The following is a 24,487-nucleotide window of genomic DNA, read 5'->3' as shown; positions in this document are numbered from 1 at the left end:
AATCACCACATCTCCCACCAGACCCTCTCTGTTTTCTAGCAACAGGTCTAGGAGGGCACCTTTCCTAGTTGGCTCCGTTAGCACCTGCACCAAGAAGTTATCATCTAGGTGCTTCATGAACCTCCTGGACTTGCTCGTGTCAGCCGTGTGGCACTCCCAGTTAACGTCTGGCAAGTTGAAGGCCCCCATAAGGACAAGGGGAGTTAATCTCGAGGCCTCTCTTAGTTCTGTAAAGAATAATTTATCGGCGCTATCGTCCTGGCCAGGCGGTCTGTAATAGACTCCCACAACGACATCCCCTTTATTCGTTCGTCCCTTGATCCTTACCCAGAGGCTCTCAACTTTGCCATCGCCGACCTGAAGTTCCACACAGTCCAGCCCCTGCTTCACATACATCGCCACCCCACCACCTCGCCTACCCTGCCTGTCCCTCCTGAAGAGCCTGTAACCATCTATCGCAACACCCCAGTCACAGGACTCATCCCACCAGGTTTCGCTTATGCCGATGATGTCGTAGTTGCGGGACTGGGCCAGGACTTCTAGCTCATCCATTTTATTCCTCATACTGCGTGCGTTTGTGTAGAAGCACTTCAGGTACGTCTCCTTACACTCAGCACCTTGTGGATCTGCCCGAAGGACCTCACTGGCACCCAGCCCCTCTGATTCTAGCATACCTTCCCTTAGGTTTTCACCGGCGTGCCTGGTTTTAGCCCCTTCCCCCTTCGACTCTAGTTTAAAGCCCTATCTATCAGCCCTGCCAACTCCTGACCAAAGATCCTTACCCCTCTCCGAGAGAGGCACTTCCCATCCGGTGCCATCAGGCCCTGTGTAGCATAGACCTTCCCGTGATCAAAGAACCCAAAGTTCTGCCGGTCACACCAGTCTCGAAGCCACGAGTTTATGTGAACAGCACGCCTTTCAGCTTCGATCCCCCCTATCGGAAGGACAGAGGCAAACACAACCTGCACCCCTGATCCTCTAAGTAGTCGCCCCAAATCCCTAAAGTCTCTTTTGATCGCCTTAGGACTTCTTGTTGCTACTTCATCGCTACCAGCCTGAAAGACCAGTAGCGGGCAGTAGTCAGTGGGCCGTACCAGGCGCTTGACTTTCTTGGCGAAGTCTCTCACCCGAGCCCCAGGGAGGCAACAGACTTCTCTGCGGGTTGGGTCCGGTCGGCATATCGGTCCCTCTGTCCCTTTCAGAAGGGAGCCCCCCATAACAATAGCCCTTCTTTCTTTTTTGAAGGATGATGTGGCAATGCGATGTGTAGGTCGCCTTGTCTTAGGCGCCCCCTCCAACTGGGACGGGTTTTTATCTACTTTGTCATTCAGATTGTCTTGTTCTAGTCCTTCATATCGATTATTTAAGGGTAGATGAGAAGGTGAGGTGGGCAGAGAGAGGGCTCGCCTACCACCCTGAATAGGCACCTGCCTCCATTCCCCCCCTTGATCTAGGTCTCCTCCCGCTGCCTGGCAGGAGGAGGGAACCTCCATCTTCTGCATAACAGGAGACGCCTGTGCTGTGGCAGGCTCATGAACCTGCCTCAGAGAGGGTAGAGTGCACCTCCACCAGTCAATTTCCATCTCCGATTCCCTGATGCTCCTGAGCCTGTTCACCTCCTCCCGGAGCACCGCTACCTGGCTGAGCAGTTCTTCAACCTGGGCACACCTCCCACAGGCATACCCACCACTGCTGTCGGAGACCGACAGAAGGCTGGGGCACACTCTGCAGCCCAGGACCTGGACAGCTGCGTGTTTCCCGGATCCCTCCGTCTGAGTAGCCACCCTGGTGACCGTGGCTGGAGATGCCGCACGAGATGCGGAGGCCACGGTTTTCTGCCTGGTTGATACCATGGTCAGGTTCTACTCAAGCAGGTTACAAGCATGGAAGGGAGAGGCAGCTGCAACAGAGCGACGATGGGTCCCCGCGCTCACTGCCTCGCTAACTGCCGCGTCACTCCCTGTTTGCCGGACCTGGTCGCCGCGCTCCTGGTCGCTCGCGCTCCCTAAGGGCTGCCTTTGAACGGCCGGGGGGAGGAGCTGTCGCTGACGCTGCTGGCTCCGCCTACGCCTCGTCAGCCTCCCTCACGAGGGCTGCCGGTGCCTGGCGGCTCCGTCACGTAGGCTCGATGCCCGAAAAATAGCCCTGCCTGTCCCAATCCCGCGCTCCGCTGCAGCACGCGTCTGCCCCGGAGCCGGTCGCCTCGGCAAGATATATGATATAATAAGATATAAGTTATTGCACATAGCCAATTCATGAGGATATCAGTCTTATGCTAGTTGTACGTAAAGTGCATTGCTAGTGAAATCTCTTAGTCTCTTGCATTCTTTATGATAATTTCATATAGAACTTCATAATTTTACGTGGAACTTATCCTAACCACATGAAACAAAACCAAACCTCATTCATAATTCATTTATTTTTACTATAGTAATTAAGAATGCCAATTTTCCATTTAAATAGTAGCAGAAAATGTGTTAAAGGTTAATTCCTCTCCAGCAAAGACAGTTGCAGGTTTTTGACATTTGTTTTTGCTTGGCTTTCATACTGTCTTGGGACAAGCAAGTATTTGTGAAGCTTTTTTCGGAGCAATTTTATGTCAGATGGTAACTAACTACTGTGAGAACTCAGATAATGGAGAAATTATTTGAAATCTCATCTCTCGTAGTCGTGCCAAGACTGTTAATCAGCTTTTCAAATCTCTGACAAATGTTCTTAATACCAAATTGTTGGTATTCTTTAACTGATTTTTCTTAGTCTTTCCATCAAGAGCTGTTCCATTTGGGTGGATCAATGATGTGATCACGTCTCCCACATCACCATGATCATGCTGATCATCACTACAACTGTTTTGGAGTAGATTCACTTTTTGTCTATTCTAATAGTAATGCTTGAAGAATTCAATTTGAAGGATTACTACTCTCCATGTAATTATTATCCTCACCTGAAATGTGATGAAACTCAGTTTCCAATGTGGAGCTCTTTAAGAAATTTCTTCCCAGATCTTGACCAGAATGGTTTCCATGGGAAAAAATCATGAAAAATATTCTGAGTGTTTTATTGAAGCAATTATGTTTTGGCACTTCCCCCCTCCCCCCACTAATCAGTATCTGACAAAGAAAATAACATCAAAAATAATTTCTGCCAGATTCCAGTCTGCAGGTAAATCACACGCATATTTTCCTGTAACAAGAATGATGAAAATAAGATACTTTTTTTTTGGTTTGATTTTTTAGTGTGTGTATTTGCTTTGCTTTAGTTAAAAAGCCAAGTCCTTAGCACCTCTTCTCCCAACTCTAGTTTGAAATAGGTGAAAAACCCACTGTATATAGAAAGAATGAGATGAATCCAAAGGAAGGTTAACTTTCTACAGGAGTGTTAGATTTCTCAAAATTATATTTCTCAATAATTGTGCATCTAGCTACAGTCTTGTGGGGAAGCAAAAATCAAATCAAATTATATCTAATTACAATGTACAGGACAATATGTGTATGTCCCATTTAATTACTAGTGAGAATAAATTATTATGGATGAATGAGGAACAGAATGTAGATAAGGAACATGATGCCTTTGTCTAGTGATACCAGTGTATCTGACTGATATGTTAATGCAACATATGCTTATTATGATGGACTTTACTGAAGTGCTATCAATTCAATTATGTAAGTAACAGCACAGAAGTGGAAACGAAATAATAACGTGCTGCCTGCTAGCGAATTTCTTCCCTCACTTAGGACAATAAACAGCAGTATAATAACTTCATGCAAAGAAAAAATTGTAGTTTGAGGTCAACTCAAAATGTCTAATTTTGCTTGTGCATCCGGGACTTGCTTTGCAGAGACAGATTACAAAACGTGCTTGTCCATGTCACAGGCTGCCACACACTGCATTAGGGCTTTCCTTTTCCTGTACAGTTTTCCATGAAGTCCTTATAGCTGCCGCAATTATTTTCCCCCTGGCATGCAGTAGCTGCTTTGTGGCTTTCTTACAAATATTGAGTGGTCTTTGGAAGAGACTGTCAAAACTTTAAACAAATAAATAATAAAAAAATCAATGTTAAGTGTTACATCTTAATTTTCATGAGGAGTCTGAGAAATGCCTGTTAAGAGAGAAGGGAGGAGAAACTTCACAAAAAAAAAGGTTAGGGACAGCAGTCACTGCGCTGCTTGGCAGTGTGCTTAATTATCTCACCCTGTAGAAAACAGACTGGCCTATCTGCATGCATGGGGAACCGCATTCTTCAGAAAATGGCACCAGAGTGCGTATATGCTGATATTTTTAATATGGGCAGCCTTGCAGGAGGTTAGAATCCAGCAGATATATAAGTAAGAGACTGATTCCAGAGGGAGAGCTGTCCTGTAAATGGAACAACGGCGAGTCTTTACTGATGGAATGTCAAGGTTTTCCTCAAAGGCTGTTCACGGGGTGGGACTGAGAACTGGCTTGTGGTGAGTGTCTGCTTCAATTTTAAGCACTGGGGGGTGACAATGCAACTTTTAATCAAAAATGTGGTTTGCTACAAGTTGTTATTCTGTTTAAATGGAAAAGAATTTAAATTTAAATTGTTAGAATAGACTAGAATCTAGGCCTAAGACAAGGGTTTAACTATGTGTCAGGAGAGACACCTGAGAGGTGGTGTCAGCCCTGTCTCTGTATGGGGCCTTGATTAATTCTGGAAGGTGTAGTTTTTTTTTTTTTTACAGTTTTAGGAAACAGAAAATTAATTGGATGCTCTAAGTCTAAGAGGATTTTTTTTTTTCTTTGAAGAAAATAGTGGCATAAGATTATGTGAGGCCTAGCTGCCTTTTAGCTCACTATCGGAGAGGCCTAGCTAGTCTTTTGAATGCAGGCCTTGGAGTACAAGATTGTCTTCTTTAGCAGTTATTATGATACTGTCATCTTTAGCAGTTGTTTTTTAGTCATAGCAGTGCTAACTGGCAACCAACATAGTACAAGAACCATTTCAAAAATGAAATAGGTGCTTGTAAAATACTGTGAAAAGCTCTCATGCAAAGTCCAATAGAACAAGTGAAAAGTATTACTATTACTGAGACTGTTCATTTTAGCTGTTTGATATCATTTTGTATTGTTTTGGTGATACTTTCTAAATAGTTCTCAAAGTGTTTTTAACAGACGGTATACCCCTAGCATTTGCTACACCATTGAGAATACTTTGTTGTTGCTGTTTCAATTCAAAATGCCCTGCTAAGATAACGAGATCTTAATGATATCTAATTATTCTTTTCTCAATTTTAATTTCTCTCATGTAATACAACTTTCACCAGAACACCAGCAAAAGAAATTAGCTTGAAAATTGGCTAATTTCATTTTTATTCCTGAAAACATCTAACTACTTTTTATCAGGCTTTGTTGAGCACATTTTAAATCAACATGTTTACTTGTTACACTGATCACTAACAATCAATCTAAATAGTCTTAATTGCCCTCTGCTTGGAGGACATTAATCTCAGCCTTTCTTGCAAGGGCCTGTATCAAGTTGTTTTCTTCCATCATGTAATGAACTGCAGTAAATAAAGTCTTGGCTGACTCCACAGGCAGGGATGTTTGACCAGCAACCAAAAACCAGTTAAGTTTAAACTTCCATGAATCAGCCCTTTGATCAGCAGGGTCCCATATCTCTGGCAACAGCTCTTGCCTGGGGTAGGGTGTTGCTCTCCTGTGCTTCACAGACACAAGTTCATTATCTCATTCTAGAAAGATGATCAAAGATGCAGATTGCTGAGGAAGAAAAGAACTAGCATGGCTAGAGAGAGAGGTAAGGGAGGTCTTTCTCCTGGTTTGTTTTTTTCTCTCTGGTAATATAATGCATCTTAAGGAGCTAGGTCAAAATTCAGTCTGCTGTTGATGAAAATCCTTCTAACAATGTTTCATTCTGTTTCTCACTTCCTTGTACCTCTGAGAAGATGTCTTACTGAATATACTTCAGAAGAAGAAAAAATGCCTTGTGCATAATGAATGACGTGTCTAAATATATATCTTTCATCAGTATTTCTAAACTTGCACCCATGTGTTTTCTAGCCAGTTATGCAATTGAACCAGGAGACCTTCAGTAGGCTGAAGTGATGATAGTGGAAGAAAGTCACTGTACTTCCACATTAATCTTCTGCTTGGTCCTGCTTGGAAAAGATAGCAGGAAAATTTTAAAAACAGGATCTTTTTTTCCACATGGCTTGTGTAGTAAATTAAATGCATATTCTATTGCAACAAATAAGGATCTGATTAGTACCCTTAAATAGAATATTTGCAGCTCAGCTGCAAGTGAAGCTTTAGACAAATCCATGTTATGTTCAGGGGAAAAAAGATATATGAGGAATGTAATGCACCAAAATTGACTGAAATTGGAGGCTATAAATAAGGAAACAGTTATTTCACTTGTCTGAGGACTACATGACTAGAGAGATTGCACAGCACAAAGGTCATTCGCCACATATATTTTGTTCTTAGTTAAATAACAATGACAAAGGAAACTACTTTGGAAAGATGAGATTTTCTTGGTACAAAGAACTATGTCTGATATATAGTAGGGATATTGAAAAAGAAGAAAAGGAATAAAGACTTGGCTATGTGATCTGGGCCTGCTCAGGATGATTAGAGGTTTCAGTGACAATCCAGGCTTTAAAATGCTTTTAGTTTCTTGTATACTGAAAACCAGGATGCTTTTCTCTGTTTGAGGAAACCTTTACAAAAAAAGAAATAATACTTATGTTGTCTCCTTTACCCTGTGCTGGGATAAAAATGTGCACTAAAGTGTATGCTGATAATTGTAGGTGGACTTAATCTTCCTAATTTATTCCTTCTCAAGTATCTTTTTGGCTTTTTTCTCTAAGCAAGCTGTGAACTTGGTGATATTTCTCTAGTTTAGGACAACAATTGAGCATTATCGGTCACGTCTTATGGCGCAACATTAAGAATCACTCATTTTGGGGAAAAAAAAACAACAAACACAATAAAAACACAACTGAATGCCTTTTAGAGGACTAACACTACTTAGAGAGGTGACGTAAGTGTGAACATTATACCTTCAATGGTAGCACAGAATTCCCCCCCCCCCCATCCTTTAACTTATAGGACTTCTTTAAAGTGATCGTTATTAAACTGCATTTGCTGCAATAAAACTTTCCTCTAGCATGGGGACTGAGAAAATGATTGACATAAGATGGTGGCGTAGCAGTGTTATGTGCTATAATTGAAGTCAGAGCATTTTTTTTGTGTGTCTGATTTTCAGGTATTTTTGTAGCTAAATATCTTGTCAGCTAATACTAAATGATGAGATGACTAACTGTTTTCTAGTTTGGGCTGAATTTGAGAAATATTAACTAACCTATGTTGTGAAGCTAAATTAAGAGGAGAATAAATCAAACTCTTGATTTTGAACTTCCATTTCAGAATGGTAGATCTACACCAGGCTTTCTTAGGTGAACTCTGTAACATTAGTTTCCAGTGCTGTAATAGTGCCATACTAGCTCAGCACTCCCAAAAGTTAGTGCTCATGTATCCGTGTCCTAAGAAAGCTGAGTATAAATGCTCTTTCTGATCTGCTTAGAACAACTGGATTTCAGTAGTTTTACTCCAGACAGGTGGCACTCACTTTGTAAGTTATGACCTCGTTTGTTTCTGTTTTGTTAAATGGAGAAGAAACATGGAGCTGTGTAATCATGCCTGTGCAACCACAGAATGGGAGTCTCACAGTAAATCGCAAAAGGTTTGCCAAAATGAAAACTTCACGTAATATTCTGGACTTGTATAAAAAGAGCAGGAGGGATTCCTTTTTGTAATGTCAACCCTGTTGATCATGTGATAAACAGACGGTGATGTGTTTGCTACGGAATTTCCCCCCCTCCCCATACTAGCTTATCCCTGAAAACTTCAAAACGTTTGTTTCAAAGCTGATTGTTTCACATCTATGAGAAGTGTACAGTCCAATTTTGTGGGTGTTTGGAACAGGATTTTTGCCCATTTTCAGAGTAATACTAGCGATGTTTCATAGTGACAGTAGAGGAATAGTTAACGCTAGCAATTGCCATTTTTTTTTTCCGTTCTTAACGAACAAAACAGGAAAGCAAAAAAAAAAAATCAACTTTCTGACAGAAGTCTGAAGTCTTCTGACATGGTTCCTGGGGCTGTTTATACCAGCAGGAGAAGCTGATGGAGTTGCATGTCTTTGTAGAAAGCAGTTTTCAACAGAATTGTAGAAAATCATGTTGCTTTGAGTACAATATGGATAGATAAAGATAGAAACTTCAAGCTGTTAGTAAAGACACTTTGAGTTAGTGCTCAATGTAAAACGTATTTCAGGTTTTAGCTGTGTTCAGTTAATAAGGAAGCAATCAAATTTCAGCACATGCACACCTTGTCTCGTTGTGGAAAGGAGGGAAGGCAAAGAGACAGTAATGGCAGTCCTGCCTTCACCTCTGCAGGTCTTGCATACCCTTCTGCTTGGATGATAAGGAGTGTCCGTGTTTGCCTGTAGAAATAGCCCTGTGGCGTCAGGGAGAAGCCTGATGCTTGGCTGCATCTATCTTGACAGACATAGGGTGATGGGCATGTTAAGTGTTAACCAGAGTGTGGGTGTAAATAAGAAAACAAGGGTGGGAAAGAACAGGAAATTAGTTGTAAAGGTACATGAGAAGAAAACTGTCAAAAAGATCTTTTCCCTTCCCACCTACCCAACTTGCCTGCCATATTTAGTTAATGAGTTAAATAATTTTCTCAAGGCTACACAAGATTTTTGTAATGGAGGTGATATCTTGACTTGTAGCTTCATAATTCTATTGCTGTAAGTTCCTTCTGGAGTTTGCATGGTTTATTTGAATTTTGGAGCTACTATCAGTAGCTAAGGGCACTTAACATTCCTACTTGATTCTCAGTAATCTAGAGACGAAACCTTATTGCTTTGTCTTTAAAACATTGCAACAGCCTTGAAAATGATGGGGCATTACCTAACTGTATCTGTAGACAACAGAAAATCAGAAAGGAACAAAGTAAATATTGCATTTTAAGTTACAGAGAAAATTTGATTCTGCTATCTCCTCCTATCCAGATAACAATGACCAGAGTATTGCTATTCACACACATGAAGACAGGTGTTGTTTTTTTCCTGTTTGTTGCTGCTGCTTTACTAAAATAGTGCAATATTCTGTGCCTAAACAGAAGCTTCTCCTTGACACTGAGCTTCTGATAATGGAAGGGAAAAAAAAAAAATCCAAGAAATGCAATCTGCATCACTTTTAGTGCTGTTCTTTTACAGGGGCTTATTTGATTGGAAACCTGCATTTTCACTGAAGTGTTTTATAGGTTTTGCCAAGATTTCTGAATGGTTCTCGGGGGGTGTTTGTTTTTTTGGGGTGGGTTGGGGGGGGAGGGATGGGTCTGGGGAGAGATGCATGAAGCCAGGTTGGCTTTCCCTCCCTATCATGCAGTTTTATAAGCAGAGTACCTGAAAGAGAACACAGATGGTTCAGGCTAAGTTCTAGCATGAGTTACTAAAATAATTAATAATAATAATAATAATAAATCTGTGCATGTAGTTGCAGCAGGTTCTCGTCCCTGGATTTTCCCTGGAATCAGAGGTGGGAAGGGGTGAGAGCCTGCTTGACTGATTTTGGTTTCAGAACGAAGCTCTCTTGGGTTCCCTTCTGAAAGGGGAAAAGAAATAGAGAGTTGGTTTTCCCCCCCACACACTCATTTGAATTGTAAAATAAGTCTGATGTGGTTTATCGTGGATGTTGATGGTGTTTCTTTTGGTGGCATTTGTCCTCCAAAAGGCCCCTAATGCTGAAGTGGCCTGTTATGTAGATTACATAGAAAGTCTGTTAGTCTCTAGCCATGAAATGTTAGTATCTTGTTGCAACTACTGCCGATTTAAGTGCTTCTTTCAATCTTTATCTCTTCAGATTAGAAAAAAAGCCACACGTATTTCAAAAACATATCTTGCACCTAAATATATGTGGGAATAGAAATGTTGTTTTTGCAGTGTTACATTGTTTAGAAGGAATGTGGTATTGAGATATGCTTACAGTGATAAGAAAGCTCAGCAGGTGACCTCGTAAAATGCAGACAACCAGACTCCTTAGGGCAATCAGGTGAAAATCACTATGTTAAGTCAAGCCAGATAAGGGGAGAAAACATTACCACCTCAAAAGCAGGCCGGCAACTGAAGGCCAGGCATTGTCTGTGAAGCATCAGATAGATTGTGAACCTGGATTACCCACTCCAGTGGGGAAACAGGGGAGGGTCCTGTCATCAAAAAGTGTATAAACTGTGTTTTGGAACTAGTGGGTGCGCTCTCCTGCTTGTGGGGTGCCTGCCATTGCAATCGCGAATAAATTACTACTTCACTGAGATCCTCGCCTGAGCCTAAGTTGTTATTGGCTACGGAGTGTTTCTCACATATATAACTTAAAACCTTTTCAGAAATTGCCAAAAATGTGTGTTGGTTTATGAAGAAGTTCGAACTTCAAGAGATTTTCAGATTTAGACAAGGATTTTAAAAAATGTTTTCAGTGCTACCCACATTTTTTTTGCTAGAAGAAGAATCCTTTTTTAAAATAGGATGGAAGACGGAGTTTGGATAGAAGTGTGTCATCAGATTTGCATGAAGGAATGTTTAAGGGATTAGAAGTTAGCACAGAAGATTTAATGTCTCTGAGTAATTAACATCAACAATACTGGAGAGTGTACCAGACTGAGCGGCAAGAACACCTACACTTCTGCCACCATGCAAAGACTTCTGTTTGTTTTGTGTCTTTTCATCTTGTTTTGTTTTCCCAGTCTGCTCCTATAGCTTTTACTGTGAAAGGGAACTACCTGGTAGCAGTGCAGTCTTTTTACTTCATTATTATGCGTAGCTCATAAAAGGTACTGGGAATACATGCACTAGTTTCTTCCTCGTGTTATTTTTGCTCCCTTAACACATTTTTAAAAATAATTTTCTAAACATTGTTTTTCAGTGGAAACAGAGTTTTTTTTTTTCCCCACTGTTTCAATAATATCCCAGCATGCTGCTAACAAAACCAAATGCAATTTCAAGAAAGTGTTCCTATGCTGTGAAAAGATTCAGTATGAGGTCTTTGAACTCCCCAACATAGACAACAAAAATTCCACCTTCTTTAAATACTGCCAACACACATTGTATGATTCTCTTTAATAAAGCAGACACTCTCTTTTTTTTTTTTTTTTTCCCCTGGGAGCTACACCTGCATTTTAAATAGTTGCATAACAAATGCATTTCACCAGAATTTGAAAGGTGTTTGTAGAGTGTTTTATCATCAGTAGCACCTTTCAACTTGGAATGCTGTTGAAAGACCAAAAAAAAGTATAGGTTAAGAGATCCACATATAGAGAAAATGGTTAGCTTAGTATCGTTTAAAAAGTCTCTTTAAATTTATTTGTTGATTGGTTGTCTACTTCTGGTGTTTTCCTGAGAGGATTTGACATTGTTGCTGTCCCTTTCAATTCTGTTCTTTGCCTGCCCAGCTATAGTCAAATGTTAACTTCCATAGAATTTAGTGATTTTTGGACCTAAGGAAACTATTTTTTTGTAGTTAATTAGACAAAGTAACCTGTTATCACCATATCTTAATGAAGCAGAAAGGAGTTTAAACTATATTTCTTCCTTCCCAAAGAATTAATGAGCGTTGCTTTAAGATGTTTCTGAATCACTAATTAGCATGTGAAATAATTACAGGTATTATTGTCAGCTATTTAAGCCCCTCTGCAAAACTTAAGATTAATTTCGTATTTAGTAAACTTCAGCATGTGGCCCGCATACCCTACAGACTATTTCTGTATTGGTATTCTTACATGTGCTTGGGACTTGATGTGCATAAGGGTATTGCTGGCAAGGTCTTATTGTGGGGTCTGGTCTCGCAGCGATGTCTTTTCTCAGACCGTAAGCTCTAGGGATGGCTGTGGTTTGGGAAAAAAAGCCGGGGATCTGCCCAAGAGTTCACTTAGCCTGGCACACCGCCTCCACCTGTGGCCTTCGGGAAGCACGCAGGGAAGGCTAAACCCGCAGTCACCCAGACACCAAGGAATGCTTTTCCAGTGCGTTCTCACAACCCTCAACAATTTGTGATTCAAGGCTTCATTAGCTAGAAATAGAATCTTTGTATTGTTATGCAACTCTTTCTGCCCTGAAATTGTGCAGTGACTTCTTGAATTCATACAAAATATTAGCTTTCACAGCATCCTATGGCATGGAATTTATAGATTGATTGCACATTATATGAGGAGACAGAGCTTGGTTTGAGCCTGTTGCTTCTTAGTTTTAGTGCTACCTGCTTCTTTTATTTGAAGATAAAATGAGCGATCACTTTCTGTTAACTGCTCCTCATTTGTAGACTTATATCAAAGTTACATCCATAAAGTCTCTTACACCGTGTCCTACTGTATTCAGACTGCCTTTAAATAAAAAACAGCTTTGTGTCTCTCATCCCCCTTGTCTTTTCTTTTTTAGTTCATTGTCATTGCACCTGCAGTTTTGTCACAGCAGAGCAGCATGGGGATGTTCTGTATTTTGTTCTCAACTTTGCATTTTAATTTGTCTGATTCCTGCCGACCTATGATTAGTTGTTTTCATAAAGTCTAGTCTTATGTCCTGAATGGCCTGATTTAGCTCACCACCCCTCATTGTGGATGTTGAAATTGGGAGTGTGGGGCTCTCCTCCTGCCTTGCTTAATACCATGCTTTGTAATTTATGGAGTTCTGTGTAAATAAAGACTGTAGCACGACCTGTAGTCTAAAGATGTCATGGGAGCACTTTAAGGCAAGTGTGCTTTATGGTCTTGTGGAGCTGGGTAAATCCCATAATTTACATAATACATAATTGTTGAGTGAGTCTTCCGCTTGTTTTATTCTTATGGTTTGTTAAGGTCTGTCTCAGCTGAGTGCTGTTGTTTGAGTGGCATTTCCACAAAACTCCTACACAAACTGACTGCTGAACTGGCTCTGCTGGAAGAAAGAAGGCTCGGCTGCCTTCTCTCTGCATCAGGCATGATGCCAGAAAAGTCCCTTAGGAGCTGGGCAGATACTTCACATTTCACTGCATAGATGTTGCAGGGTGACAAAGAGCAGGTCAGATCAGGGGTAAGCACAGAGGTGTGGGCAGGTAGGTTCCTAGGACTGTGGGTATGCTGCTGTATGGTTTAGAGGATGGACTGCAGTTTGCCTGAGACGTGCAAGTGCTGATGGTATTTGTGTGTCCAGCGCCCAATATAAGCACTCTCTTGAGCCCAAACTCCTCCCCTAAGCAATCCAGTTTGGACCTGGATGCAGAGTTCTCCAGTAACAGCCTAAAGTCTGATTGCTTAGGCTTCATTTTTATTGATAATAGACAGGTACAGGCTTTTATTATTTGTTTGGGGATGTTTATTATTTTTATCCAGATATTTCTGTCTTCATCCCCAAGAAACTGTCACATCTTGAGAGTTCAATTTTATCACTTTGTAAACGGTGCTTCTGCATTTAGTCAAATCTGAGCTGAGAACCTCTTACCCCTTTTGTGAACTTGTTTGACCAAGAGCAGCTATCTGAATATGGGCGGGGTGGTGGTGGTGGTGTGGAAGCCTGACTTTTGGTTTCTTTGGTAACATTTCTTGTTTGAAATCTTCTGCTTGAAGGCTTCTTGAGTACTTGGTGAACGAAGTCATAGGGATAAGCAGTGGAAACATCTGTTGATGACATCAGTGAATTTAATATGGCGTTCTGAGTATGTATGTGCGTGGAATTTTTTATTTCCTGAATGTTCTGGTTCTTTAATTCAGTAAGACATAAATATGCAATGTTATATTTAGGATGCATATCTTACATGTCAACATCCTTTCCTTTTTGGGGGAGACAAACACATCTATATGCTGCTTGCGTATCATTATATGAAGCAGAGAAAGGGTGCCCTATCTTTGAAGCAATTTTTTGCAGTCCATAAGCATATCTTAAAACCAAGAACATCAGACTTCATATTGCATACAGTCCTCCTGTTAATAATAATGTTGAAACAATTTCTAATAAGTAAGTAATGTTAACTGGAGGAGAATAACTAATTGATATAATTCTGAATGTTAAAATCTGTCATGTTTCTGCTATACTTTAAGTAAAAAAAAAAAAAAAGATAGTGACCTCAATGAAATCCAAGTGTTTTCTCTAGATATGTCTTAATAATAGGACGCCCCCCCACACCCCCCAAAAACAAAATAAAACAAAAACTTAGGATTTTAACATATTTTGATGGGAAAAAAAATAGTATAGAGACAGTAAAGAAAGCTTTCTTTCCTTTGATCCATTGAATATAAAAGTCAAACTATAGAGCAAACCAATAAAATAACATGCAAGAAAAAGCTGGGTGAGTTGATTGAACACAGCAAACGAAATCTGTTTTGTAGGACTGGAGTATACTATTACATAAGCATTCAAAAATTTATAAGCACTAACCACAGAGATGAAGTACCAAATCATGACTGCTCCTGGGCTGATATGGAGTTATACTAAATGGGCTGTGTTCTGATAATGAAATCTAATGGTTGCAGAATTGTCTCCAAACAAACAAGGTCAAATATTAGACATACAAAATGGTACAGAAATAAACAGTCGTCCTCTGATGCAGACAATAAACATGATGGACTAAGTCCATAGAACTTCTTAGCTCTGTTGTTGTCCCTGTCAACGGATAACCTAAGAATGTCTTCTCGGTCTCTGGAGGTTGCTTAAATCCCACAGGTTTGGCTAAAGGCGCAGGTGACCTCCCATGTCCCACTGCGGTGGAAGCTAACTCTAAAAGCTTAATGCACCCAGCATTCCTGTGGTCCTCAGGGGAAGCTATTTCTTTAGGGAAATTTCTAGAGAGAAATCCTCGCCAAGCGTTGCAGAAAGCATCAGTATTCAGCTCCTGACAAATTCCTTTGAACCAATGCTCTTGGTCTAACAGATCAAGTTTAAATTTCTCTTTCTGTCCATTTGAGTCTGGCACTAGAATTAGTGGGAAGTGGATCTGTAGGAGTGTACTGACAATGTGGTAACTTTGCCAAGTTGCAACAAGTATAACCTTCAGATGCCTTCATATCGAGCCAAAGGTGAGGGATTTTCCTGTGCTACTGATTAATATGCAAAATATTGGGTAGTGTAATTTTTTTGGTCTTGTCAAGCTGTTGAAAACTAATTGTGTAAACTGAAGCAAAAGCTAGAACATAGACTTTTTTTTCCCCTCCTCTTTCACTAGCTTTGTATCTCTGAGTCTGTAAGATTTCATGGTTTGACAGATAACTCTCCTTCTGCATAACAAGAAACATTTCCAGATTTTTTTTTTGTCCAGGACCCATGGGATTGTAAATATCCCATTAGTTTAAATGTTCCTTAACCGACCCTTCGCTGCCGAGAACAAAATATTATCCATACTGAAGTTCTGAATTATGTTACTGCAACAGAATTTGTATTTCAGCTTTGACCTGAAGGGTAATAGGACAGATTATTTGCAACAGCGAGATAAAATACCAATTGATCTCAGGAGTGTTGCCATGAATGAAAGACTTTTAGTGAATGATGGTGAAGTCTGAGGTCATGAAAATGTAAATGTTATGGTATTACTTATAGATTTTGTGATCTTGGCAAATCTTGAGAGTAGCAACATCTGTGAGAAAAGTTGTAGGGGTATATGTGCATTTTTATTTATTTATCCACACAAAGATATAAGGCCTAAACTAATCTTCTTGCTCCAAAAGGAGGCTTGCTTTATCTATTTTTCTGACTCTCTATCTGCTTCTTGCCTTTCAGTAGAACTGTCAGCCTTTTTCAATGGATGTGTACAGCGTCCTGCGTAGAGTTCATTGTAACAAAAATGCAAACTCATTTTTCTGCAGAGTTCGCAGCCAGTCAAGCTGTGGTAATTACTGGTCATTGCTCTGAAACTGAATCAGTGTTGCTCAACAGTTACCAGCACAATGGGTGATCTGTACAACAGCAGCTTGAGAGGTTCTGGGACGAGTCCTGGTCCGATCGCAGAAACATCGTCTCTCCCATATGCAATTCTCAGTTCTTGGGAACGTGGGAAAGGGGAGCAAGCACAATCAAGTATCCCAGAATCCAAATCCCTCTCCATTTTTAGGGGGATCTTTAACAACTTGGGATGCAGTGTGTGTGGATTATAGATTTGTTGCCAACAGATGAGCTTTGAAAAATCAAGGCTATATTTTTCAGATGTTTAGAGCTAACATGTTTTGCTGAAAATTGCTGGGTGTCAACATTCACTTCTTAAAGCAGTTGGTGACCTTTCTTTGAAAAACGTAGAAACTTGATTTAGTAGTGAGTGATTCTTTAAATTCACCTCACCCAGACAAACTATAAATTTTGAGATACTACAGTTTCTGCAATGTCATTGCTTAGCAGAGTGCTTTTATTCAGTAAAATGCTCTGTGTATATATAGCGTGTGTGTTTATAGACTGATTCTGAAAACACAAAGGGACTTTGCTTAACAGTGGTTATAAATAGTGCCAGTCCCAAGTGGCTGGGAAACTTCCTGGGATGTGGGAAACTGCAGGGTTAATATCGCTTCTTCCTTCTGATCCCTTAGCAGGGATTTGAATGGATTCTTCCCATTATAAGCAAAGCCACTGATATTTTTATTTTTTTTTGTGTGAAAAATTTGATAAATGCTGGATTTTTGAAAGTTTAATTTTACCAAGGCATTAAAAAAAAATGAAGGAAGCTTTGTATGTGAACACAGGAGGAAAAAATAAATGAATTGTTTGACAACAATACCTATTTTTAGTCCTGATATCAATCGCTTCCAGTTTTCCCAGCTTTTGAGTGTTTAGAATCTGGAAAAATAAAGGGGGTGGGAAAGTGAAAATTGCATTCAATCTTCTAATCTCCCTGCTTAAAATGTTAGTTTGTGATTCAGTCAATATATGAAATAACACATGCAGTTATTCTCAGTGTCATTAGTATGAAGTGGCTATGTTTGGATAACAGCTCTTTCTCAATTGTTCCCAGAAGCTGTAGAGAATGACATTTTATTTCAGTTGATTTTGTCTAGAGAATGTTCTGCTGTCTTTTACTACCTGCTCCAAGAAGGGGGTTCTGAAGGAGAAAAATGTTTTAAATATTACTATGCATACAAACCAAATTGGAAAGCTAAATGCGTACAACTTATTTGCCTTTGTTTGGATAATGGATAAGAAAAGGAAACAAAAATAAACTTACTATAGAGATGTTGTCCAAAAAATTGTACCTTATAGCAACTGACATTAATGGAAGCCAAATAGTTTTTGGGTTTTGTCTGTGCCCATAGCTTGATCAAATGTCATGAAGAAAAAAGCTTTCTCACAAATAAAACCAAAGTACTTGTTAATAAAAATCCCTAACTAAACTGTTCAATATTTTAGGGGGAAAAAAAGTGTTGTAATTTATTCTAAGTCGAAGTATTCATGTTTTGATAACTAAAAATTATTCAGAAACTTAATAAAGGAAAATATCAGCAATAAAAACCAACAACAATCAATCAAACAAGCAAAATCACAAAATAGAGTATTCTATTTGATCTGAGACTATTTTTGGTTCAGCCAGCACAATGGAAAGTCCATTATTCACCCAGCTCAGCTCAGCAGTAGGCTCTAACACAAGCCTAACACTACAGCAAAACTGACAAAATGAGACAGGAACATTAAATTGATAAAGCAGATCCACGCTGGAGGATTGGACCCTAAAGTTGAATCAAACAATACCAGAAATCATGGGGAATTTTTTGCATATTAACCCCTTTATAAATCCTGACATGTACATTCAAAGTCATGTTTTTTTTTTTTTTTTTAAATTGTATCTGTCTGAAAGCAGCAATTCTGTTTTCTGTCTTTTCAATGGTTTTATATGTGGAAATGATGAAATATGTAATTTGTCGCTGTGGAAGAACGTCCTTATTTTTAAGGAAGACCTGTGAATAGCTGCCCGTGCTGTGGAAGCCCGGTAGTATTGCAGTACTGCAGCTCAAACAGAAGGCTGCAGACACTTCTGAGATATTTTTACTGCTTTTTTTTTTTTTCAGTCCATATCAACAGAAATCAAATCTTTTTTTTTTTTTTTTTGTAATTTAAAGGGGAAAATAAAGGCACGCAAACCATCCCAATGTAACTAATAGCAGAGTATATTGCATATGGTATGTTGCACATTGAGAGAGCATAGCTTTAATAATTCCTGGCTTTTTCTCATGAGAGGTGTGCCTTCTCACTGACAAAATTTCAGGTCTTAATAAATCCACTTTTCTAAACTAAAAATCATTTTGTTAAAACCTCTAACCAGCCTCTTCTAAGGAATAGTAGTTCAGTAAGTTTTAAAGTCAACTTAATATTCTATGCATGGCTATTTTTTTATTGCTCTGTGGCAATGCACACTAAATACAAAAGCACCATAAATGAGTAGGTTTTTATAGATGGTGTACTGACACTTTTCCCACTAGTGACGAGAATATTAAAACTTCTGTAAGTTTCAAAATGATTAGTTTCTAGCAGCTGTACTGATAACATAAAAAGAGGAAAAGATGGAAGTAGAATATTAACAGTTATCTGAAACAACAGGGTGCGATAGGAATGTTCTATAGCCATATTTTCACTTCAGAAGAAAGTCTCAACATGCTAATCATCTGGTGAGAGACCAGGAGATACCCCTGTCTCCGTAGGTTTGAATGAGTACTCTTTGAGTACTTAGCCCAGGAAGGGGGATTCTGAATGGACCTGATTTCAGGTTTATGGGTTGAGTTCATTTAATACTTCAGTAGGTGTTTGTGACCAAGTGAATAATAGGAAGTTGCTGCAGGTTTCCCAGTAAACTTGCAAGCATTGACCATATACATTATGCTAAAGGCCAGGGTTATAGGAAGCTTTAATTATTACAGCTCAAAAATGATGTGAACAAAACTGTCTGTACTGAGAGAGGATGGGGAGAAGAAGGGGTGGTGTGGGGGTGGTTTGGGTTTGGTTGGGTTGTTTTGTTTTAGGTCAGTGTGAGTTTCTAGGCCTGACAGCAAATATTACTCAATAGGGAATGTTGTAGTAACATCAGTTACTACTGATACCCTATCAAAGAGCCTCTCTCTCTCTTTCCTTCTGCCTTTCAACCACTCTTTCTAGCATTCCATTAATGGTAAAACAAAAGTACACAAGTAACCATGGGCTTAAAAATGTCTTTGTCATTCTTTAGCTGTCCAGTAGTCTTATACAGCAGGTTCCCTCCAGCTTCCCCAGCTCTTATGCTAGTCAGACATACCTGCAGTAGGCAGAAAACCTGTGCCAATCAGAGCCTGGTGATTCTTGAGGCTAGGAGAGGTAGCGTGGTGTTTTGAAGAACTGACAGCCTGTTTTGGATATATCACATCAGCCAAACTGAAAGGGAGTAGAAAAGTACAGGGAAATGGAAAAGAAGTCTTGGGCTCTCTCTTGATTTTACATGTGCTCTGTGTTATATGAAAACTGTTGACTCGTGGTTGGTGTGAAATTGCTGAGGGACATGTACTTCGTGAGACGGTGCAATTAATTGCAAAAACCCATGGGTCTCCCCCAGTAGCGTTTTTTTGTTGTTGCTATGTTTGTTTGTATTTTAACCATTTTGTTTTCTTCTCCAATTCTCCGTAGTTGCTTTCTGATAAAATGAAAGTCACTTTGTGTTTTATCGAAGCCATTCCTTAACTACTTGAATGTTCCTATTGTGGCAAAACTTAGAACACTTTCAGTAGTATTTCCTTTCTAAATCTTGAAAGGAGAAAAGAGAATAGCAACATAATACATAATATCAAGTCTCTTCAAGGATTTTATGTCAGGTTTCTTCTGCATCCAATATTTAACTTGTTTCATGAAAGATACTCAGATGTTTTATAATGTGTCATGGAAATAAAACTCTTGCAATTTGTGCTTTAGAATAAAATTTCAGCGCTTTTGATAGCACCAAAGAGAAAGCAACCAAACAATGCTCTGGAAAAAATAGGCAGATGACACAAGACACCTTGGCTTTATGTAGAGTGACACAACTAATACAGGAACTACTGTTCAAAGCTGAAGTTCATTTGTGTGTGCAGTTGTTGTCTGAAAATCCATTAAATATCTGAGCGTTAAGCCATTAAAACTTTCCATGTTTTGAGGCAGAATGCAGTTCCTATGAGGGGAACAAAAAGCATTTTTTATTTGGCAGGATGAGAATATGCCATTGTGGAAAAAATATATGGAGCCCTGGTATGACAGATGGTGAGGATGAGGCAAAGCAGCCTTTGGTATTATTGTTGAATTAAAAGTGATCTAACGTTTATAGGTTTTTCTTCGCATGAATGGATAGTATGGGTGAATTGAATTCAGTGGGATTCACCTCATGCAGATGCTCTTTTCTACTTGGATGCAGCTGCTGTAAAACAACCTGTAGCAGTCTGGCTGTCCTGGAGAGATACACAGGACCACATTTACCTGCACGCCTGTTAGTAAGCTTGCCTTCTTCCTCAGAAAGGATTTACTTTGCCAGTGCATTCAAAAGCTATTGCTGTTGTGTGCTCGTGTTCAGAAGTGAAGGGGATTGCTGGGCTATGTAATAATGCTTTATTCAGGCACCTTCTACCATGCATTTTAAATGTTATGGAGGGATGTATCTGGGAGTGAAATGGGCTTTTTTTTTTTTTTTTTTAAGAACTTTCTAGGTAAAAAGGCCAAAAAATAGCCCTTTATTTAACCACATATGTTAAGAAGCCTAAGCAGAATTTTAAATGCTGGATGCTTGGACTTAAGTTTTGAAACTAGTGCTTAAATATATGTGGCTTGCTTTTCAAGTTCTTCAGCACTTCTCACCCTTTTTAATGGCTATACTTGGTGCTGAGTGCCCTTTAAAATTCTGACCCGTTTTTATTTTAAAAAAACACTGGTGAGATCTGGAGGTTAATCTAGGCTAATTTATGGCTTTTAAAATTGTCTGCTGTCATTTTCTAGTCTGCTACAAAATATCAGGTATGTTTTTGCAAATTTAATCCTAACAAGTTCACTGGTAAGTTCTCAGTATGTGTTTTAGCGATAATATAGTGGTAATAAAACAGAGATGAAGTGTAATTTCTAATAAAGCATCTCATTTTCTGGGTATTTATACACAGGGATCAGGCTCAGCACCGAGGAGGACTGATATTGTGAGTAACATCTACTTGAATGGAAAGACTCAGTAATAATCCTTTGGAATATCATACATTTTATTTAAGCAAGGCTAGGTCAGGTCAAGCTGTAATAGCTGAAAATTGTGACTATCTGCTGGTGCTCTGTAAAGCAACAAAAAAACTCAGTACATTAAAAAGAAAAAAAACAAAAAAAAACCACAACAAATCGGTGGTGCTACAGCTCCCATATACAGCTCCCATCCCATAGTTTTGTTACAGAAAATGACAGAAACCTAATAAATGATCTTTTAAAACTATTCAGATACTGAATAAGACAACAGGAATTATTTTTGTAAAATTTACATGCTTATGCATAATAACTTTAATCTTTTGAGGCATATTATTCAGGAGTATTCAAGCAAACACTTGGATGTTGATGAATTTTTAATTTATAGTTTCAAAAATAGCGGTTTGAAAATGTAGCTTCAAATCTGTAGTTTTGAAAGCTATAGAATAAGTTATAAACACCAAGAAAACACTTTCAATTTCAGAGTCATTTTTATTCAGACACTTCTATTTTGGTGTACTCCAAGTAAAAACAAACAACCAATTCAAAAGCCGTTGATGTGGGACAATTTGGGTGGTTGCCAAGAGCAACACACATGCACTGTTCCATATGTTTCTAAGGTGCTACGATACTTTCAAATTTGTTGACTTTCTGTAACATGTGGGTATACTTCTGTCCAAGCCCAGTGTGTTGGAATGAGGATTTTCTCAATTTATTTTTCTTTTCTTATTGTTAGAGGCATGACTTCATCTACTCACATTTCTTCATGTCAGTTCAAAAGCTATTACTTTGTTTAGAATTCAGTATTTCATGAAAGGAAACAGAACAGAGTGAATGAGAACTGGCAACTAACTTCTAATTTTCAACAGCTGAATGACAGGAGTATAGCTATTAGTAAACAATCTCCATTTGGTAGAATATTTGAGTTAACATGACCAGCAATTAATCTTCAAATGAGCTTCCTGTTGGTGAATAAAATTGAGTCCCAAGAAACACACTGAATGAATACCAACTTTTCCTTCTGTTCTAGTCTTTAACATTAGATATGCCTTTCTAAACACCTGTTGGCATTATGTGAATTAAGATGGTGCTAGAATACCTAAAAAGGGCTACAAACAAGCTTTCTGTTGTTTGACCAGGATGTATCATAAACTGTATCACTAAAAATACTTTGTCATGGTAATTACGTGTTTGGAGAGGGAGATGCAATGGATGGTAATTTAGCTGCTTTTTCTTAACTAGTTTCCACAACCTCCTCTGCATAATTTCTTTAGGGATGCACGTTCCTTCCCTTTGACAGTTTTGTAAAATATATTGGGGAGTCAGAGAGACTGTCAGATCAATTTGCTATTCCGGTAAGTGTTCCAGTTCCTGAATTTCATACGTGATGAGATGCATTGACTAGCTACCTTCAAAACCACTCTACTTATGCTGTATTAAGTAAAATCCAAATGAACTATCAGAATACAATATTCAGTGATACCATACTTGTACTTCTTTATAAAATATGTCAATGAAGACAAGAGATCCTTTTGATTAAGTAGGGTTTGGTCTGTAGAATGTAACTGACATTATGGAGAACTCCTTAATGCACTTACTTGGAGATTCTGTCATTCAATTTATTCTTTCTCAGGAGGAGAGAGCCTTGCAGGCTGTGCCAAGGAGGGAGGACCACTTCGTATCCTGGCTTATGCATGCTGAATTTTATAGCAAAAATTTCGCAGGAAGCTTCAAAACCTTCAAAAGGTCCAGAAAAATATATTCTCCTTTCCAAAATTTATTTCCTTCTAAATGTGTCAGGAGAAAAAAAAAAAAAAAAAAGACACCATTTAAAATGAGGAATGTGTTATCTGGAAACAAGCATCACTTTGATAGAAATCACTTTGATAGAACTTGCGATATCTCTACTTCTCTACTTAGGTATTACTTGTTTCAAGAAAAGGTAAAACTGTTTCGCAGTTTTCTATATGAAGAACCATTGGTTGTGAAATGTCTTCCTATGTGAACTTCCTGTTATAAATTTCTACGTGATCAAACATGCTAGATCTAAATAAATAAATGCAGCTCATTACTGATTCATGGTTTGGGTAAATGTAAAGGTAACCTATTGCTCTGTAATCCTAAGAAATTTGAGAAGTTAGGTGTTGCTGAATTGGGTAGCTAAGAGAATAGTGAAGTATCACTTCTTCAATGAGCAGCATGGTTTTAGTCCTTCGTGAACCTCAAGAGATGAATATAATTTGATTATCTAAAGGACAACTAATTTGCTATGTTTGTGTCCCTCCACTAGTTATTTCAGCCATTCCTTTCTACTTAATCTAAATCGTTGCCTATATTTGTACGACTAATCTTACCAAAAAAGTTCAAAGTAAATAATTCAGCAAATGCCGGTGTTAAATTCTTCAATAATGTATTATTCAAAAACCTCTCAGCCATCTGTAACCATGAATAATAGATAGTGAATAGTTGCAGTGAAAAAGTTCCTAACACACTGCAGCCAAAAACCAGTTCAAACTGCTGTAGCAAGACTTACAGTAAAAGTCTTTTATTCCCTTATGTTTTAAGTGTAAAAAAGTTGGCCACATCATCAAGAAATCACTGCAGTGTAAATATGTCGACACAATCCCAGTACATGTCGTATTCATATTTTGTGAATAGAGGTTTTTCACTTTCTTTCATGCTTATACGAGGACTCAAATGCTGAACTAGTTCCGATTATGTTGCTACATCAATCATGGTTGAATAAAGGTCACTTTTTTTCTGAATATTCAAGAAAGAAAAACAAAAATAAACCTTTCTTCAATTTGTAGAAATAGTGGAACTGGAAGATGGTTCATGTTGCATCTTATCTTGATTATTTCACTGTGCTGTGGATTTGTGAAGCATTTCACTTGGCAAATGGTGGGAAACAGGAGTGAAAAAGAGTAGTGAGAAACCTGCCCCTTGTATCTTCAATGTGTTGGATGCTCACTCAGTTTTTCTCTCTCTCATACTGGCTGATCATTGCTTTAATGTTGTAGTGCTGAGGAGAGATTAAATCTTGGAGAAGAGTTACCCGAAAGACGCATGTTGCAGAGTGTACAACAGCAGGATGAGAAGGAAAATACCATTTTGTGTCTTTGTCTCTACTCTGTTGTGATTTGTTTGCCAGAATCGGTTTTGTTTTGGAAGCTAAGATTTTTTGTCTCCTTGACTGGGAAGCTTCTGTTTGCCAACTGTGCTGTCACATAGTAGTAGCTTTGATGCCAGTTATCTGTGAAAGCACTTGGAAAACTGAAGGTAGTGCAGAAAATAATAGCT

The 24,487-nt window shown here is 38.9% G+C and overlaps 1 long non-coding RNA gene across 1 annotated transcript in view; it reads left to right on the top strand.

Annotated features, from left to right (window-relative positions):
• Positions 1 to 23,550, top strand: part of LOC106032307 (uncharacterized) — a 46,068-nt gene extending 22,518 nt beyond the window's left edge. Inside the window, exon 3 of the long non-coding RNA XR_001204773.3 lies at positions 22,821 to 23,550. This is a non-coding gene — a long non-coding RNA (uncharacterized lncRNA). The remainder of the gene's footprint in view (positions 1 to 22,820) is intronic.
• Positions 23,551 to 24,487: the final 937 nt, after the last annotated feature.

This window comes from Anser cygnoides, chromosome 4 (assembly GCF_040182565.1).
Source record: "Anser cygnoides isolate HZ-2024a breed goose chromosome 4, Taihu_goose_T2T_genome, whole genome shotgun sequence".
Lineage (NCBI taxonomy): Eukaryota > Metazoa > Chordata > Aves > Anseriformes > Anatidae > Anser > Anser cygnoides.
Note: the sequence above shows the minus strand (reverse complement) of the source record. Positions and strands in the feature narration are given on the sequence as shown.